This window comes from Tiliqua scincoides, chromosome 8 (assembly GCF_035046505.1).
Source record: "Tiliqua scincoides isolate rTilSci1 chromosome 8, rTilSci1.hap2, whole genome shotgun sequence".
Classification (NCBI taxonomy): Eukaryota; Metazoa; Chordata; class Lepidosauria; order Squamata; family Scincidae; genus Tiliqua; species Tiliqua scincoides.
The window spans coordinates 17,723,171-17,736,409 of NC_089828.1; the positions used below are offsets into that span (position 1 = coordinate 17,723,171).

The 13,239-nt window shown below is 47.6% G+C and overlaps 1 protein-coding gene across 1 annotated transcript in view; it reads left to right on the top strand.

The window, feature by feature from the left end:
* The first annotated feature begins 5,381 nt into the window (after positions 1-5,381).
* The window catches only part of CD276 (CD276 molecule), a 52,249-nt gene continuing 44,391 nt past the window's right edge, over positions 5,382-13,239 (top strand). Inside the window, exon 1 of the mRNA XM_066635542.1 lies at positions 5,382-5,604. The gene's annotated coding sequence lies outside the window, so the exon portion shown is untranslated. The remainder of the gene's footprint in view (positions 5,605-13,239) is intronic.

Here is a 13,239-nt window from a genome sequence, read left to right on the forward strand (position 1 = left end):
TGGATGGGAGACGGCCTGGGAACTCCAGGTGCTGTAGGCTTATACCATAGTCTTCCGAGACTGAAGGTTGCCAACCAAAATGTCATTCTTTAAATTGCTCAGCTAGAGTAGGAGGTGCAAAACTGACTTTTATCAAATCATCTGGATGGACACGTACAGCATTTAGATTTCCCCACAATGTGTCTTTCATGTTTGAATGAAATGTGGGTCGTTATAGATTTGAAACTGTATGGTGGATTGCAGCTGAGGCAGTTCGTGGCTGTACACAGTCATGCTCTGGCAACTCCTGTGACACCACTGGAACCAACCATATTGGCTTCTGCCTTTCCATTGGACCATTCCAGCGACGTGGAGAGGGGGGATTTGCTGCATGGGTAACAGCCTATCCTCCATACCTTCTTTACCCAGGCTTCGTGCACTGGAGAGGACACTCCAACTTCGCCATACAGCGTCGGCACAACACGGGAAGCAGCAGTTTCCCGAATTGGCCTTTCCAGCCACACTAGATGATGTTCCAGAACCACCATTCAGAGTGCAATACCATAGTCTTTTGAGACTGAAGGTTGCCAACATCATCAACATCATGTCTGACTGAAGTATCAATTATACATTCTGAGTCTTTCACTGTTCAATAGGACACCCACGTCTACCGACCCAAATTTTGCTTTTTTTTCCAAGTGTCATTCATTACTGTGAGGAAAAATGTCATATCCAGAGGTAAATTTGTGCTGCAAATGAATAATTTTGGATCACACTGATAACTCTTGAGTAGGTTACTCAAACTGGTAACACAATGATTTGCCTTCAGCCTTTTCTTCTTTGTTCACACAGTTAATCCAAATTGCTCAAGGCATTTTAATTTCTAAAGATATAAACTACTCTCTTTGAGGCCCCTTTGACTACTTTTCGAGAAAAAATCTGAAACCGTCAACCTGAGTACAAGGAAACTGTTGTGATTTTAGTTGGTCCCAAAGGTTTGTTGTATGATGCATATTAATTACTTTTATTAATAATACAATATTTATATAGCACTATTCAACAAACAAATGTTTCAAAGTGGTTAACATTAGGGAGGCATACCACATACAAGATAGATTCAGAACATGGGGCCTGTGATGTCACACAGTTGCACACTATTGAATGACCCCCTCCCCAAACGGCGATGCTAGCCCTACAGCATAAGGAAGGCTCTGCCTTTCTTATGTTATGGGTCAAATCAAATGCCCATCGAGTCCAGCATCCTTTTCCTCACAGTGATCTACCAGTTGGCTCTGAGAAGTCCACAAGCAGGAGAGAAAAGCATACCCCTCTCTCACTGTTGCTGCTTTGCATATAGTAGCACATTACCATCATGACTAAAAGCCATCATTATAAGCATGTGAGTGGGTGTGTAGGGCATTCATTTATTGCTTTAGGTCTACAATCCTATGCACACTTTCCTGGGAGCAAGCCCCATTGAACATAATGGGATTTACTTCTGAGTAGACCCACTTAGGATTGGGCTGCCAGTGATTTTATGGACACTGTGCTCTGCCTTACAAACTCTCCCAAATAGGAGAATATGATATAGATTTTGTTCTGTACGCAGATGATGGCTCAGCTCACACGCTGTGCACTTGTCTTAAGTATAATGCAAAAAAGGAGATTGTTCAGATTACTGTGTTCAACAAGCTCTATTTTTTGCAGTCCCCCCCTCCCCAAGGGTATTTTACAAGGTAGTTTTTCTTTCATTTAGAAAATGACAGAAAAGGTCTCCTGGGTCCAAATTTGTCACTCTTACACCACAGTGCTTGTCTTTTATGTACTCCAAAGAATGCTGGATTTGAATGGCAAGCTTCTAGGCTTCATTGTAGCAATGAGTTAAGTGTCCAGCAGATGGCAATCCTAGAGAGCCTATTTTGGTTAAGTATACCAACAGAAAAAAAAAGGGGGAAGGACAATAAGGCCAATCAGAGGGCAGGGAGGAATCCCGCAGGGCTCATTCCACATAAAGGCAGACTCTCATAGACAGAAAAAAGTGCTAGACTAATTGTTTCTTTGACTGCAGAATTGATTTCCTTTTTTTTTTTTTTTTACATCAGTTCTCTTCTAGAGAAGTAACAATGACAACAGCTTGTTGGAAAAATCCAGAACTGTATCTGTGATGAAAACCCCATGATGATGATGATGATACAGGATTTCTATGCTGCCTTTCTCCCGGGCAGTGCAATCCAAGCTTGTGCCTGAACAGGCAGGCCAGCCAGAGGCAAGGGGAAAAAAATTCCCCTTACCTTGAGTAACATCACAGCAATGGGGCTACTTGGATCTGCACCACCTATAGAGTTGGCACAAATCCAAGCAGCATGGATCTGCCCCAGGTTGCTTGGGAATGGGGCTAGGATCTGGCATAAGTGCTGAATCCTGGCCCTGTCTCCCGCTCTCCGTCTGCCCACCCACAGACCCACCCACCGCCCTCCATCTCCCCACCCCAAAACGCCTCCTCCCCACCCTCCTCACACTCCCCCCAGACTCCCGTGCTGGCCTGGAAAGGCCTGTGCAAACTCACCCCTCCGGGACCTGCAGTGGCATGGGGAGGCTGGCTCATGTCCTTGTGCCAGCCTCCATGACTTGAATGGAGGCGCAAACATGGTTTATGGCAAGTTTGCAACCCTCCTGGGCTGGTGCAACAAACTTGCGCAGGTCCAGGGTACTGCTCTGGGCCAGGGTATCTTTGAGATCGCCTACTCCCGTACAATCCGGCTTGTCCTCTTAGGTCATCAGATAAGGCTTTTTTACAAGTGCCGCCGCATAGGGAGGTTACGTGGGGTGGCAGCAAGAAATAGGGCTTTCTCAGTAGTGGCACCAACGCTATGGAACTCCCTTCCCCTTTACTTAAGAATGGCTCCCTCTCTTGAGACTTTTTGGCAAGGCCTGAAGACCCTTCTGTTTAAACAAGCCTTCTGAGTTCTCGGTCTTTTTTAACATCTTTTTAACATCTTTTAATATTTTTTACAGGCCTGATTCTTTTATGATGTACTGCTGCTCTATGCTCTTTCTACCTATTTTTTATCTGACTGCTGTTTTTATGATATGTGTTAATATGTTTTTATTTGTTTTAAATTATGTTTTTTAATCTGTTGTAAGCCGCCTTGAGTCCCTTCGGGGAAAAAGGTGGGGTAAAAATAAAGTTGTTATCATCATCATCATCATCATCATCATCATTCCAGGGGTGCTTTCGGATTGCAACCCGACTCTCACGAGTGAGAATCTTACAGCAGTTCACATAGATAGGCTATCACCAAACTCCATTTTTTCAAACAAATGGAATTTTTACCATTAATGTTCTATGAGAAACTCATAGAACTCCTCAATTCCACATGCCATCATTCTTTTTGCTGACACATGCCATCCAAGCTTCTAACAGGAGCAGCCACAAAATCAGCCAGAAGTTATTCATTCTTGGCAGCTGACCTCCACACTCCTTAACTTCATGGCTTCTTGTCCCAACTCTTTCGCCCTCTCACAGCCTGGAGATCAGTAGCAAGAGCAACTCCTCATGGCTCCACCCTCTCCACCCTCTCACAACAGCTTATCCTTGCTTCAGTCTCTCTTCCAAAGAAGGACCAGGGTTACTCCCACTTAGCTTCTTCTGGCAAGGTAGCAGCTTAACCTTCAGATTGCACCTCCTGCCCCAATGATTCCCCCCCCCCCACATAGGTTTGGACATTTAAATCACTCCTAAAGTTCCTGTATGCGAATTAACATCTTGAAGAGACTGTGGAGTCACTTGGATGCTCTAGCTATGTTTATCCTGTTGTTTGCTGCAGCCTCTTCCTCCTCTTCTTCGTCTTCATCTTCTTCTTCCTGATAAACCAGGACTGTAGCTGATAAACCTGATAAACCACGACCACAGCTGTGATACAAGGACATCTGCAAGAGGGATCTGAAGGCCTCAGGGATGGACCTCAACAAGTGGGAAACCCTGGCCTCTGAGCAGTCTGCTTGGAGGCAGGCTGTGCAGCATGGCCTTTCCCAGTTTGAAGAGACACTTTGCCAGCAGTCTGAGGCAAAGAGGCAAAGAAGGAAGGCCCATAGCCAGGGAGACAGACCAGGGACAGACTGCACTTGCTCCAGGTGTGGAAGGGATTGTCACTCCTGGATTGGCCTTTTCAGCCACACTAGATGCTGTGCCAGAACCACCTTTCAGAGCGCGATACCATAGTCTTTCGAGACTGAAGGTTGCCAATACAATACGACTGTAGCTTTGAGCCAATTCACTGACCTGCAAAGTCCACATAACACCAAAAAGCAGAAAATCAAGGGGTTCAGGTGACCTCAAGTGATCAATTCAACAGGTAGGACCTGGTGAATGCCCACAGGTTATAAAAAACAGGGTCACCCCCACATACTCCCACCCCCCTACTTTGCACATTTTCCCATAAGAACATAAGAAACATAAGAACAGCCCCACTGGATCAGGCCATAGGCCCATCTAGTCCAGCTTCCTGTATCTCACAGCGGCCCACAAGATGCCCCAGGGAGCACAGAAGACAACAAGAGACCTGCATCCTGGTGCCCTCCCTTGCACCTGGCATTCTGACATAGCCCATTTTTAAAATCAGGAGGTTGCACATATACATCATGGCTTGCAACCCGTGATTGATTTTTCCTCCAGAAATGTGTCCAATCCCTTTTAAAGGCATCTAGGCCAGGCACCATCGCCACATCCTGTGGCAGGGAATTCCACAGACCAACTACATGCTGAGTAAAGAAATATCCAGATCTCCGTCAGTGCATTGGGTGCAGTGGCAGGGATTGTTGGACAGCCCGGCTAGGTGTGGGTATCACAACCAAGATTCTGAGTACTCTGGATGGGAAAAGTACCCAGTCAGGCATTCACCTCTGTTTGCTCCCCACCGCGGCCGGAATGGAAGGGCCGCTTGCCCAGTGCGGTGAGGCCCCCTGCCAAACTTAGTGCTTTGCCTCCACTCTAGCTGCGCCACTGTGGGAGATGATCAATGCTTGATGGATTATATTTAAATAAGAGATTTTTAAAATGAGCCTCGGGCCTGAGTTCGCAGGTTTCTTCATAGGCTTGTGGGACCCAGTGGCGTAGCTAGAGGGGGGGCAAAGCACTAAGTTTGGCAGGAAGTCTCCCCGCAGCGTGCAAGCGGGCCCCCCTTCGGAGCCAGGCATCGCCTCCGTTTTGCTCCCCCCCCCGCCCTGAATGGAAGAGCCTCTTGCACGCCGCGGGGAGGCCGCTTGGCAAACTTAGTGCTTTGCCCCCCCTCTGGCTACGCCACTGGAGCGCGGTGGGAATTGCACAGCGAGGCGGAAGCCTGGGGGCCGTCGCTGCTCTACCCTTTCCTAGCTCTACGCAGACTTCCTCCCCTTGGCCAGAGCTGCGGCAGCTGCAAGTCAGCGCCCCGGGCCAGCCTCAGCGGGGTCTTTCCCAACAGATCCGTGTGCCTGGAGGCGAGGAGCAGGGCCACAGCCAGGGAGATCCGCCCTGGAGAGCCCGCGGGAGCTGCGAAGGGCAGGGCGGAGAAGGCGAGGGAAGGAACTTCTTTGTGCCAAGTTGCAGGCGCGCTCCTGGAAGGGCATCGGCACCCCTGCCTTGGCTGGGTAAGTGCTTACTTGGCTTTGGTCTGAATGGGAGCTGCAAGGAGGGGGAGAGAAGGGGGAAAAGCCCAGATCTAGACTGAGAGGACCCCAATCCTATGCATGTCTACTCAGAAGTAAATCCCATTCGAGTCAGTGGGGCTTACTCCCAGCTATGTATGGCTAGGATTGCAGCCTGCATCTGGATCTGTGCTGAAACAGATCCTTTTCCAGTCTTGTCCTGCAGAACCACTTTAGACCTGTTGGCCCCTACACTGATCCCACACTGCCTTCTTTCTCCACATTTGTCCTTCCTGGGTGTTTTTGAAAAACTTTGCCGGATTGCTTTAAGGAAATAATATTGGCCGCTCTCATTTCTTTGCCTTTGCCAATCACCAACAAAAGTGCCAGCAGAAAAAGGCAGAAGAACCAGCTTTACTTTAGGGCTCAATCCTATCCAACTTTCCAGCACTGGTGCAGCCCTAGAGTAAGGGAACAAGTATTTCCATACCTTGAGAAGGTCTCTGTGAATGCCTCACCACCACAGAAAGCAGCGCAAGCCCCATTGGCACAGCTAAATTGGCACTAGAAAATTGGATAGGATTTGGCCCTTAGTTGTTAAAAGTTTAGATGAGATTCTATAGACATGAAACTTTCAGTTCACATAGCACAGGCTGCCCCTTCTGGCTTTGATGTAATCTGATACATAATATCTATATATATTATATAAACCAGTGTTTCTCAAACTGTGGGTCATGAGCCAATTTAAGGTGGGTCCCCATTCATTTCAATATTTTATTTTTAATACATTAGACTTGATGCTACCATGGCATGTGACAGCATTTGGGGACCTGTACTTTTATCAAGCTATTATGTTTTTTTCTTTCTCTTCTTTCTTTTTACTATGTTAACTTCTTTTAATAATGATAGTAAATGGGACTTAATCCTGGGTAAGTGTGGCTAGGACTGCAGCCTAGGATTGCTAAAAATTTTCCTGCTTGATGATGTCGCTTCTGGTCATGACATCACTTCCAGTGGGTCCTGACAGATTCTCATTCTAAAAAAGTGGGTCCCTGTGCTAAATGTGTGAGAACCACTGCCTTCGGTTTTTAATTGAAAAATAGATTGTAAATATCTCCAGATGACCCAGATTATTATTACGTAAAATACTTACACTGCTTTTTAGCAATGACACCAAAAAAGTTCCTAAAGTGGTTTTCATAGCAGAAGACATGAGAAGATGGCTGTCTGTCTGGGTGGGTGAACAGTGAAAAAATAATCACAAGGGGACCACCAGCAAATCATCACTGGGAAGGATGCTATTCTGGGTGAAGAGGTACAGTTGTTCTCTCTGTGCTAGCTTCAAGAGGCCCACGACTTAAATCAGCGGTTTTCAACCAGTGTGCTGTGAATGGTTTGAAGGGGTGTTGCGGGAGTTTAGGGGACCCTACATATATTAGTAGGGTCATTGGGGGTGTGCGATCCCCCCCCAGCAGCATGGTGTGCCTTGTCAATTGTCAAAACACTTACAGTGTGCTCTGACAATTTTAGTTGCCCTCTCAGTGTGCCGTGAGATGAAAAAGGTTGAAAATCGCTGACTTAAATGGTGCCTCTATGCCCAATTAGCATTACTTTTTTAATAAATCGTTCCCCAACATACATCTCTTTCAGGGGTGGAAAAAATAACTTCTCCTGGAATTCTATAGGGTGGCAGGAAAGGGCAAAATCATTAAGATTGGGCAGCAGGATGTTGTATCTATGCCTTTTTCTTCCCAACTTGGAATGGGGCGGGGTAGCTTTTGGAGCTGCCTCTGTTATTTTGCTTTAAATTGGTTGATTTAAAAAAAAAAAAAAAGAAAGATTCAGATCTCCTGCATCATGTGGTCATCAAAATAAATGCCTAGCCCCGTGAAAGTCTCTTAAAACTGTTCCAGGCTTCTGCCCCATCTAGATACGTGTGCCCTGCACTTCCCTGAGCAGTGAGAAAATTCACTGTTGTGGCACAGATCAGATTCTGGTTTCCTTGGAAGGAGAGAGTGGGTTACAGCATCTTTGCAATACTTGCTTGGTGTGCAAATCTTGCTTGGACTGGATGGAGGTTGATAACACATCACTCCTTGTTGCATCATTTCTCCAGAGGCACTCCTGCATCTCAAAATACAGGTGTGGCACTGCATCCACTGGGGTTCTATTCCAGAACCCCTCCGTCCCTGGTTAAGTGAAACCACTGTTACAGATAAATGCTGCCCCACACCCCCTGGAAGTGAGGGGAGCTCTGCTCCCCTTGCCTCCAGAGCAGGGGTGCTCAAACTTTCAACTTTAGGGATGCTGGACCTTTAACAAGTGTATAGAAGAGAGAATTTCAGCAGGTGCAACTTGTCATCCCACAGATGACAAGCTGCACCTGCTGAAATTCTCTCTTCTATACACTTGTTAAAGGTCCAGCATCCCTAAAGTTGAAAGTTTGAGCACCCCTGCTCCAGAGGATCATCTGAGCCCAGCAGAAGCTGCACACATCTGTCTGCGGCCTCTGCCAGGTTCAGACTGAGCCTTGGAGTGAAAAACACATAACTTCCAGTTTTTTAAAAAACTGGAAGTGATGTTTTTAATGTCTTATAAGGCATTGGGAGACCTGGGGAAGCCCCTCTGGAGGGGGCATGTCTGGGGGGCCCTGCAGACCCGATCCATGGATAAGTGAATCTGGGATCTGTGGATATAGAGGCCCCCCATCTACTGCAGCTCTTCCAACTTCTCTTTTTTGTCTGGCTGAAATCAACTCTCTGCCTCACTCAGATGCTGCTTGAAAACTGCAGGTTTTTTTTAAACCCTGATCTCACAATCCTCCCCGACTGTGGGGTGGTGGAAGATGAGTCACCTTTGATGATGTCTTCCCCTTCCAGGGAAGTCTCCCAATAGGAACTTGGAGCAAAAAGAAGCAAAAAGTGGCTGCTTGAATTGCTTATCTAACAAAGCAATGGCAGGTCAGCATTCATGGTTCAATAGGAAACTGCCTCATACTGAGTCAGACTGTTGTCTGAATTGCTGAGTACTGTCAACACGGGCTGGCAGCAGCTTTCCAAGTGTCAATAAAGAATCTTTCTCTTCCCTCCCTGGTAATAGAAGATTGAACCAGGCACCTTCTGTATGCAGAGCTGGTGCGACCCCACAGAGCTACCAGGCATCCCTGTGTCCAGTACTGGCTTTAACATGATTTGGGTGATTCTGCCCAATTGGGCCCCATACCTGGTGGTGGCCCCACACTATGGTAGGAAGCAGCTGCCCACAGCTGGCACCTCTCATGGAGGTACACCTCCGTTCAGAGGCTGGTGCAGCAAGCGAAGTTCTCTCCGGGTTGCTCCCACCGACCACTGCTATTGATTGACCCCCAAATCAGGCCACTTTGGAAGCAGCTCCTGCCCACTACTGCTTCTAGTTGGCCCCAAATTGGGCCACTCTGAAAGCAGTAGGTGGTGAAAGCAGGTGCCGTGCATGGCTCAGGCAATGTGTTGTGAGTAGGTGGAGGTGCAAGGAGGGTCCCATAAGGACCGGATGGAATTGGCCCTGCACTTTGTAAGGCCAGCCCTGCCTGGGCCCTGATCTTGGCTTGGAGGCCTCTGACACTAGCATATATAGACCAATGGTTTCCAACCTTTTTTTCCACTTGCGTGCCACTTGGCAGCCCCGTTCCATAAATTGTGCCCTTCCTGTTAGCAAAATGTTTGCCATTAACGTAGATGCTGTTCTTTCAAATTTATATGTTGTGATTGGAAATAAATGGCCCAATCACCGGATTAAAAAGTGATGGAATAATAAGGTGAACACTTGTGTACATTGAGCGCTGCTTGCTGGACTGGCAAGGGTACCTGCTTATATGTACACACTGGCACGCATGTTGCAGTGGCATGTTCACATCACACTGTATAGAGAGGGACACCCCACTGTTGGCCAGAATAACAGAGCAAGGGCACTTTTCTCAAGTTAAATAATAAAGAAAATCCACACCCACAACTGTCGTAACGATGGATTCGTTTCACAACTTTTGACTTGTATCTTGTCTTACACTGTTGACATATGTGCCTTTTCCCACCATTATTCAATTTTGTGTGTGTACTCATATGTCTCCTGGTGCGTACCCCTCCCAAGGGTGTGTGTACCCCAAGTAGGGAACCACTGATCTGTAGTCAACCGGACACTGTGTTTCACTTGATCTAGCATTTTTGTCCAGCCTCTGCATCCAGTTCCATTCTGTGCAATCAATTATGGAGCTGTAATAAGGGATGATATTTGGGGTGGTGTGAGATTGTAGACAATTTGAGGGGGGGCAACAACATTGTTATACTGTTTGGGGGTTCACTGACCATTGATGGTGGCTGTTACTTTTTCCTTCTATTTAAAAAGAACCAATGCTGCCTCCCCCCCCACCCAAAATGGTGCCACCAACCTCATTATGGGAGACATGCAATAGGCCATCCTACTGTTGAATTGTGAACCAGTATAATCGAAAGAGCTGATTTTGGAACCCCCAGGCTCAAGAAGAGGCAAACCTGCTCTCACTTCCTTACCGAAGAAGATGAAAGGATCACTTTAACCTCATATGGTTGCCAACGTTCAGAAAAGTAGGTCCTTGAGGGTGTGATGTTGCTGGGAAGGTGATGATGTTTGTAGTGCTGGGAAGTTTGAGCTGCCATGCTGGGCGTTGTGCCAGAGAAGTGGTATTGCAGGGTGAGTGATGGTGCAGGCAGAGCAAGAGAAATTGTGGGCATTCTAGCAGTGGGATCTATAAAGAGATTCCTGTCTCCTGAAACAGTAGCTCACAAACTTTGCTGTTGGCTTAAAATTTACAGTTTTAGGACAAACTAATCCACAAAATCTGTTAGACATGCAGATGACCTCTTTCATTCCAGGAGCCCAATGGCCTTTGGCAGAAAGAAGGTTTCCTAATGTAATCCTATGTATGTTAACTTGGAAATAAATCCTGGTGTGGCTTACTCCCAGGTAAATGTGCATTATTACTCAATCATAATCTTCTAAATGCGCAATCCAGAGACAGTCTTGAGCCAGCACAGGCCCCCTGTGCTGGCTCCTGAGTGTCACGAACTTGCCATATGGCACATTTGTGTTGACTTGGGAGTCAGGTAGGCCGATGTAGAGGCCCGTGCCTGAGTGGTTGGGGGGGGGAGAGGGTGGTGGGAGATGTTCTGGGGTGGGGAGGAGTGTTCTTGGGTGGAGGGAGGGTGGAACAGAAGCGGGTGGGATTGGTGGCAACTGCACACGTCGGATCCTAACCTCCATTCCCAGCCCTTGCAGCCTTTCACAGGCTGCTTGGATTTGTGTCAGCTAAATAGCCTGTGCAGATCTGAGTAGCCCCATAGGGCAGACTTGGGTAACACAGGGTAAGGGGAAAATATCGCCTTACTTCCAGCAGCCTCCTAACCTGTACTGTGTACAGCAGTGGTGGGCCTGGAAGGGGGGGCAGGGGGCCAATGCCCCAAGCACTGCATTCCATGCAGCATTGCAGATCATGCGGGAAGCCTTCTGCGGCTTCTGACGTGGTCTCAAACAGTATTTCCCAGAAGAACTGTTTGAAACTGTGGGGAAACCTCAGAATGCTTTCTGAGTCATCCCCACCACCACGCGAGGCTCCGTGGGGGGGTGGCGTGGTGTGGGGGGGTGGCATCGTGGACTTTTACCCCAGGGCACGTCGAGGGGCAAGTCCATTACTTGTATACAGTGCAGGCCACTGAGGCCTGGCTGGGCCAGCACTGTTTAGCATTGGGCTGCCCATCTTTCAAGGGAGTGTTAACAATTTCCAGAAATCAAACAGGGCAGATAGCTTGTGTACACCTCTCTGGGTTGTAATTCAGCAGTGGGTGACTCCTGTGGCTGTGGTGTACAGCGTCCTGCGGACAGGCAACTCAAGGGGCTTAAGTATGCTATCTGTCCTGCTAGCTTTCTTGAAATGGTTAACACGGCGTGTTTCACTAAAGAAGCATTTGCTTCACCCATGGCTGGGCTTCTTGTTTCTGAATCTGCAAAGAAACAAGAAAAAATTTCAAACTGTTGAGGTGGTAGCGAGGAGGCTGATTTTTAGATGGCCATCAGAGATATTGGTGGCTACCCAGGTGACATTCTGGCCTGCATTGAACTCGCTGCCATACGTTTGAACCAGTTGTAGTGTCTGAGTGATATAAAGGACTGCTTAAATTAGATGTAACCTTGGATGATGCTGGCCAGGCTGTTGGATACATGAACATGCCGAGCCAGTTGTTGATCCACTGCTGTTTAACTTCCACTTAGAGACTTCTGGAATCAAGAGGGCTGAAGAGCGGGGCTGTTTCCCCTAATAGAGAATTGTGGCACATTTGGGGTTTCTTAATAGCTCGAGTGGTTTGTGTCCTATGCAGATTGGTTAAAGGGAGTATCTTCTAGGGTGGGAAGGTGCCTATGACAAACTGATCACAGCAGTTTCTGAACCCTGCCACCTTCTCGCGCTCTCAAAGCAAAATCGATGTTTATGTTTAACCAATAAATAATGTCACCATCGATTTCCCTGCAGCGTTTCAAGCACAAAAATCAATCGCTACTCATGGCTTTGGCTAGAAGCGTCCAGTTAATTTTTCTCCCCCCTTGTCTGCCCACTCCCGATGGGTTCAAAACACAGAGGTCTCATTGTACAGGAAGGCCAATAGATCCATACGGCAGCCCATGCAGACAATAACTCACCATTGACGTCTTAAACGCCAGCCAATTTGGCATTTTCCAGGCAGTGGCCTGGAATAATGTCTAGATGGAGGAAGCCCAGTAAAAACAGCTCAGAAGAGACTGTGTGCAGAGAGTCTCACTTGGTAGCATAGCTGAGGGGAGGTTGGGGGGTACACTGCCTCGGGTAGCACGCCTTGAGGGAGTGCCAACCAGCACCCCCTGATGGCAGACCCGAGATGGAAAAACAAGCGGTCTAAGGTCTCTTGGAGGCCTTGGAAAGGCACTGTGGGGGTGTTAAAATGGGGGAGGTTTTAAAAATTTTAGTGCCCCTGGGTGTCAGCTGCCTTAGCTATGCCAACGTTCTCCTCATCCCTCTCTAACCATTCTGCTGGAGGATGTTCTGGAGACAGCACCAGTTCCTAATAGATTCTCCGCTCTCAACTTCAAAGGCAGGAGCAACTGGAGAAGGGTCTCAGAGGATGATCTGAATGAGTGGCAGATTGAGTTGTAGCTCAGTGGTTGGTGCACTTTGCACGCAGAAGGTTCCAGATTCAACCCTTGGCAGCATCTTTAAGTTGGGCTGGGCATGAACCCTGTCTGCAACACTGGAAAGTCACTACCACCCAGCCCGGATCTAGGCAGTGGCCTGGCTTGTAGAAGGCAGTTCCATCTGTTCACCAGTCAAGGGTCTATGTTTTTTATTAAAGCACCTTATAATTTATAAATATGCAAAAAAAGACACTAGAACCAGTGGTCAGTTTATGCAGCTATCAGAGCCTGTTGCTGTTTTTATTCCTGCTGTACTTGACTGCTGTGACTCATAGCACTGCCTGTTCGAACCCCCTCCCCCCACAGTAGTTGCACAATTAATCATTGGGATTTTCTGTATTGCGATACCCACTCAAGATCTGGGCGAGCCCAGAGGGCAGCAGTAGCGGCAAACTGTTATGCAACCCT